This window comes from Coffea arabica, chromosome 6e (genome assembly GCF_036785885.1).
Source record: "Coffea arabica cultivar ET-39 chromosome 6e, Coffea Arabica ET-39 HiFi, whole genome shotgun sequence".
Lineage (NCBI taxonomy): Eukaryota > Viridiplantae > Streptophyta > Magnoliopsida > Gentianales > Rubiaceae > Coffea > Coffea arabica.
The window spans coordinates 28,526,766-28,532,765 of NC_092321.1; the positions used below are offsets into that span (position 1 = coordinate 28,526,766).

The 6,000-nt window shown below is 33.0% G+C and overlaps 1 long non-coding RNA gene across 2 annotated transcripts; it reads right to left on the reverse strand.

The window, feature by feature from the left end:
- Positions 1-1,662: 1,662 nt before the first annotated feature.
- Positions 1,663-5,746, reverse strand: LOC140009615 (uncharacterized). Of its 2 annotated transcripts, none has more exons than XR_011817100.1 (4): positions 3,960-5,746; positions 3,734-3,804; positions 2,416-2,667; positions 1,663-1,918 (listed from the first exon to the last, which is right to left on the reverse strand). It is a non-coding gene; the product is annotated as an uncharacterized lncRNA (long non-coding RNA). The 2 variants fall into 2 exon arrangements; XR_011817099.1 differs by having other exon boundaries at positions 3,927-5,746.
- Positions 5,747-6,000: the final 254 nt, after the last annotated feature.

Here is a 6,000-nt window from a genome sequence, read left to right on the forward strand (position 1 = left end):
TGTTTAGTTTCTAAGCATACCCTGATAAAGTTTCTTTCATGTTCTTCACTTACTTTTGAAAATCACCCCTAAAATTCTGTTCAAGTTGGACATTGACTTTAATAAGTTTATTTTCCTAATGTAACACTAATCATACTACTACATGGCCTCAAAAAGAATAAAAAGGCTTTTGACTTAAAGGAAATAATGTAGTAAAATTGATCTAGAGTTATTTCCTTGAAGTAAAATTGACATAAAGGAGATACTGAAAAAAAATGCATTATAAGGAAATAAAACTCCAGGATCCTTTTCTTTCACATTTAGTATTTAAAATCATAAAAACAAAGAATATATAGTTCTTAAAAATCAAAACCAAAGAACTTATAATGATTCGAATAAAATAGAAGATAGAAGGTAAGAAAAACTATTCCTATGCCGATTTTGTAAATAATAGTTAGGCTAGATCCCTTCTTTATTGCTCTTATCATTGTATTCTAATAAGAAATAAGGTGTGTCTAATGGGTGCCCATTTCGGCACTCATTAAAATATATTTTAAATGTTATGTTTTTTGAAATGTAAGATTAATTAGAGAAAATATGCAAATACAAAAGATGGTAGGTAAACTTAAATAGGAAAAGTATATAAATGCAATGGAGAGTAATAATTGATAGTATATGTATATACATAGTAGGATATGTAAATTTTATGGATGTTAATGAGTACCCAGTAGGCACCCATTAGAAGAACCATAAGACATAATCAAGGTAGGTATTAACATTTTTTCCTAGCCCAAATAATGTTTAAAAGTATATTTATTTTTGTAAATATAAAAAAGCATTAAAAATCTGTACCAGCGGTTCAAGGAGTTTTGGTTCCAGTCTTGCTTTCAGAAATAGATGAGCATGCCATCACAAACTTGTCCAAAATACACCTATCATTAATTAATTTTAGTTCGGTATAATCTTTTTTTTTTATTTTTAAAATTAGACTATTTCTATCATTCCAAATTCTTAAAGTTATGAATCGATTACTGATTACGAAATATTTGTTTCTTTCCTTATTCAACGGATCGTAAATTTGTTTAGTTTTCTTGCTCTCACGTATATTTCCTTTATATGAGTTCACGTAGTAATTCTTCCACTGAAAGAATTTTATTTCCGTAAGGAGTTCAATTTCCAAACCTCTTTAATTCTTACAAGAACGTTTTACATACATTACAAGAAAATCGGTCTTTTATGACAACAAAAGTGGTCATGGAAAGCCGAAAAGTCGTCATTATATGAATATAGTGACGAATTTTTCTGTTGTCACGTAGTTATCACAGATTCTATATCACAAATAGATCCATGTAACAACCTTTTGAAAGTCGTCATAGATTCTTGTTATTTAATGACGAGGAAAAAGTCTTCACTAATGAATATCATTCTGTGACGACTTTTCTTGTCATTATTTCACCTATATTTTTGTCATAGATGTAACAAAAGTCATCACAAATTTGAAATTTATAATAACAACTTGAACTTGTCACTATCAATTCTATTATTCAGTGACAAGAATAGTCGTCACTAAAGGTTGTCACTGTGCTTTGTTTTGAAGAGCTGAAATTGATCATTACGAATATATCATTGCCATAGCATTTCCAACAAATTATAGCAAAACATTCAATTTGACAAAAGGCAAAATTAACCCAAAATGAAGCCACAAATTCACATATATGGCCATAAAATTCTATAAATTCATCAAAACAGAAGTCAACCAAAAATATTGGATCCCAAAACCCACATAATCAGTTCAAGCACTAATAGTCAATACATATCCTTCTCAAAAAACAGAGTACTAGATTTCTAAACTAAAGCATAGACTGCAGCACTAACGTCAGACTTCAACCATCTTTATCATCATATCCAACAGCCTCGTCATGATCAATATCAAGCTGGACTGCATTGAAAATAAAGCATTATATGCATTAGAATAGACTGTAGTCAGAAAATATGCTTTTACAACCTTACATTACTGAATTTGAATGAATAGTCATACAAAACAAGACTCCAACTACTGTCAACTTGATAAGAAGTAAAAGAATCGGTCAAAATAAAGTTTCAGCTAAAATAAAGAGATCATTAATTATTTCCAAACAGCTTATTTGTTAGACATATTTGCATAGCCAGCAAATTCGAAATATAAGCAACTAACAGCATAAATTGCCTAAAGTATCCTAAGAACAAGAAGCTGACATCAACTTTAGATTATAAGCAACTGAGAACCAACAAGTTTAGAACCATCCATTTATCATTTGAAATGATTCCCAAGGCATTGCATTGTGATATCAGCAGCACTCTTAATGTATCACAATCAGATTTCCAGAAAACTAAGAATTTTTTAATGAAACAGTAGTTGCAATAGAGAATGGAGACGGGGAGAACTTGTGTCTTCACCTGTATAGGAGTTTTTCATTTGCGTAACTCTTTCATTTGGGCAATCAAATCCTCATATAGCCCTCTTGTTTGAAGTTGCTGCTCTGCAAGTTCTTAATCAGCTTGGAGTAAAACTAGTTGCCTGGATAGAGCTCTTTTTTTGCATCTTCCAACAATCTAATGAAGGTATCGAGTTCACTTTCATTCACATTTAACCTCTCTCCACTATGTTCTTTCCGATTGAACCAATTCCCCCCTTCCATTGTGCAGTGCCTATGTCATTGAACATATCATTTAAATCTTTAGTATCACAACCAATTATCTATGCATTTTTGTCTAAACTAATACAAGGCTTCTAAAATTTAAACACAAAATCATCGACCAAAAAAGTAGACAGCTTAGCTAATTAGTTTGGGTATCTTGGTTTGGTTTTTTGTACACAGATACTTCAAATTATTTTACAATTTGAAGTGATATTTACTTTTCAGAATTTCCAATGCATCCTGACCATGTTTCTTGTATATGCTTTCTTATTGAGTTTGCAAATAGGGCGTAAGTGGAAGTAAGAGGACATAGAGGTGCTAATCCTATTTTTGATGAAATTGCGGTTACAATTAATCTAGCTTACACATGATCATAGACAGTGAAATGTTTATAAATGAGGGCATTTTCTTTCTTTTGTCTTTTGCCTTTGACTAATCCTATTGTCTTACATGATAGTAGTCTTGTACCACTATTATATTGTAATCTCCTGGACTTTTTTCTTTTGAGTGTGATATTCAATTTTCGTGAACCTTTTTTTTTAATTCCCCTTATTTCATGTCATCATGTAAAATCAACAATGTTAAGTCCTAGGTGATCATGATGTGGGATAGATTCAGCTACTACTTTTGGTTCTCGAGTTTGTGGTAAAAATAACTGAATTCCAATATATAACTCACCTTTGACATCTATTTCCAGGTAAAAAACTGGAACGGAAGGATTTGTGACTATTTTAAAATGTACAGAACATATTAATCTGCTTGTCTGTCAACTTTTTGCTGTCGAAATCTTTGAATATTATGGATATTTTTTAAAAACAAGATGCTTAGAGCTACAATTCAGCAAGCAATTGGCTAGTTGAGTTTTGACTGGACTATAAATAAAAGGAGAAGGGCATATACTGCTTTAGAAGTTGCTTTGGTTGATCCTCTTACTAATCAAGTTGTTAGTTCTGGGCCACTAGCCTCTTCAGAGATCGAAATTGTTGCTCATAAGGGAGATTTCTAGGGTATCCAAGGATGTAATTGGGCATCTAAACAATTCAATAAAAATATTGTTACTGAAAAGGAAGACATACCCGTCAAAAATGAAGAATTCCCCAAGACAAAAAGGAAAAGGCCGCTTCTTGGAGGAAATATACTATTGAATCTGAGCAGAGGCAAATGTTATGTGAAAAATATCAAGTTCAGGCATTCCAGCCTTTGGATGAAGCAATGCAAGTTCAAACTTGGGGGGGGGGGGGGGGGAGCGCAAGAATCCCTGGTACTTACAGTGGAATACGAGTAAAAGAACATTAAACCAACCTCAAGTTCCTCGAGTCCACAAACTCAAATCACCTCCAACTCCACAAAAGGATGAAAAAGCAACAATCTTTGTTGCTTTTACCAAAAAACCAAATCAAGACTGAAGCGTTCACCCCTTAAAAAAGACTCAGATTTCAAATTTCATAAAAAGCCAAAATGGACTAGCTCGTTTATTATTCTTAGCTATAAGAAATAGCACTTCCAAAGAGACCTAATGAATTTGACCAAATTTTGCCAGAACCCAAATCAAGATTCACAGCACTCTAGCCAAAAATCACTAATAAAGAATCAATTCATGAAAATCCAACAAATCTATAAGAACAGAACAAAAAGGATTCAAAACTTGCTCAAGCTTAAATCGGAGACTAACAAGATTGAACCTAAAAACTAAATCTGACAAGAAGCAGGAAGGTGCAACTAGCCATAGCAACGAAAATATGTACCATGCATTGCAAAATCGGACACAAAATATTGAAATTAACTCAAATTATGCCTTCAATCCATAACATAATAAGCTCATCCTAACCATGAAGAACTTTATAACTTTTCAATTGACTTTATAAGGTAGTAGAACTAAAACAACTTGAGTATGCTTTGAAATATCTTCGAACACTCAAAAGGGTTCCTGGCAAACGGGAAAAATCAGCCAAGATAACTAAAATTCAGCAACTAACTAACCCAACACTATGAGCTTAAGATTCTAAACAATATCACCACGTACAAATATCTTACATAGATGACTGATAACAGCAAATAATAATATAAACCTGAGCAAGTTCACACCTTTTAGATATCTTTTTAATTTTCTAGCACAATTTGATCAAAAAAGCTTTTTCGACTTGTAAACATGGTCTATATAGCTAACTATCCAAGAAAGGCCCTTTATTAAAAAAAATCGTCAAAAAGTTGCCAAATTAGCAAAATTCCATCATCGAAAATATAACAATAATTACCACAATGACAACCGTAATATAGGAAAGGCCACAAAATAAAATATTCGAGCTATCAAAATCGTTTCTTTATCAAATTTCAACGATGACTGTACACCAACAATATTGTAATGTGTGCAATTGTATCGTAAATGTTCATAAAAATTACAAGAATTTAAACAGAAATTCAAAAAGATGTCTAATTTTGTGCTTTGACAATAGATTATAACATTGACAACAAAATCCTGAAAATCAAATAGTCCAGATTCCAGAAGCAATGAGGGCAAGTAAAAGCAAGGAAACATAATCTGCAAAAATCCAAGCCAATTTTACAATACTTGCTGGACAGAAGCTAAAGTCTACCAATTCCACTTGTCCGGAACTTTGGCTCTGTGTGGACAGCTACAAGCTTCACGCAGGAGGGAACACTGCTTTTGTGCGAGGCAGAGGAAACCCAATTGATTCAGGAAATAGAATAGCGATCATGAAATTCCATACATGCCCTTTGGAACCTACACTTTTGTACTCAGTACCCTTGTTTGGACGGTAGTTTTTGCAGAAAATTTTTTACCTAGATTCAAGCTCTAAACTCTAGCTTTCACTCAAATTTTCAAGCCCTAATTTCTGATTTCTTGCCACCAAGCCAGTGTAATAGCCGTATTAGGGATGTTGGTGGTGCGAGCTCGATAAAGTTGCCCAAATTGATGACAATGGCAAACTTCAGTTCATGGATGGATTTGGGAGTGTGCGGTTGATATAGAGGAGTTCATTTTCTGGGAAGTGAGGAGGACAAAGAGAAAGGGAGGTGTCTGAAATTTTGGCCAAGTGTTTCAGACATAGAGTGGGTACTAATGAAGCAAACGAGTGTTTGGATAGTGTATTATTTAAAATATTATTTGGAATAATTACTGTAACACTTTTTGTGATGTGATGTATGTGAGATAAAAGGGTGGGTTGGAAAATGTGTCTATGATGCAATCCAAATATTATTTGGGATAATTGAGGTATCCAAACAAACCAACATGTCATTTCCTTAAAATTCCTTCAGCCCGCCATGCCTCTGGAATTTTTTAGTTTGCCGCCCTTAGTTCCATACATATAAATAACACGCT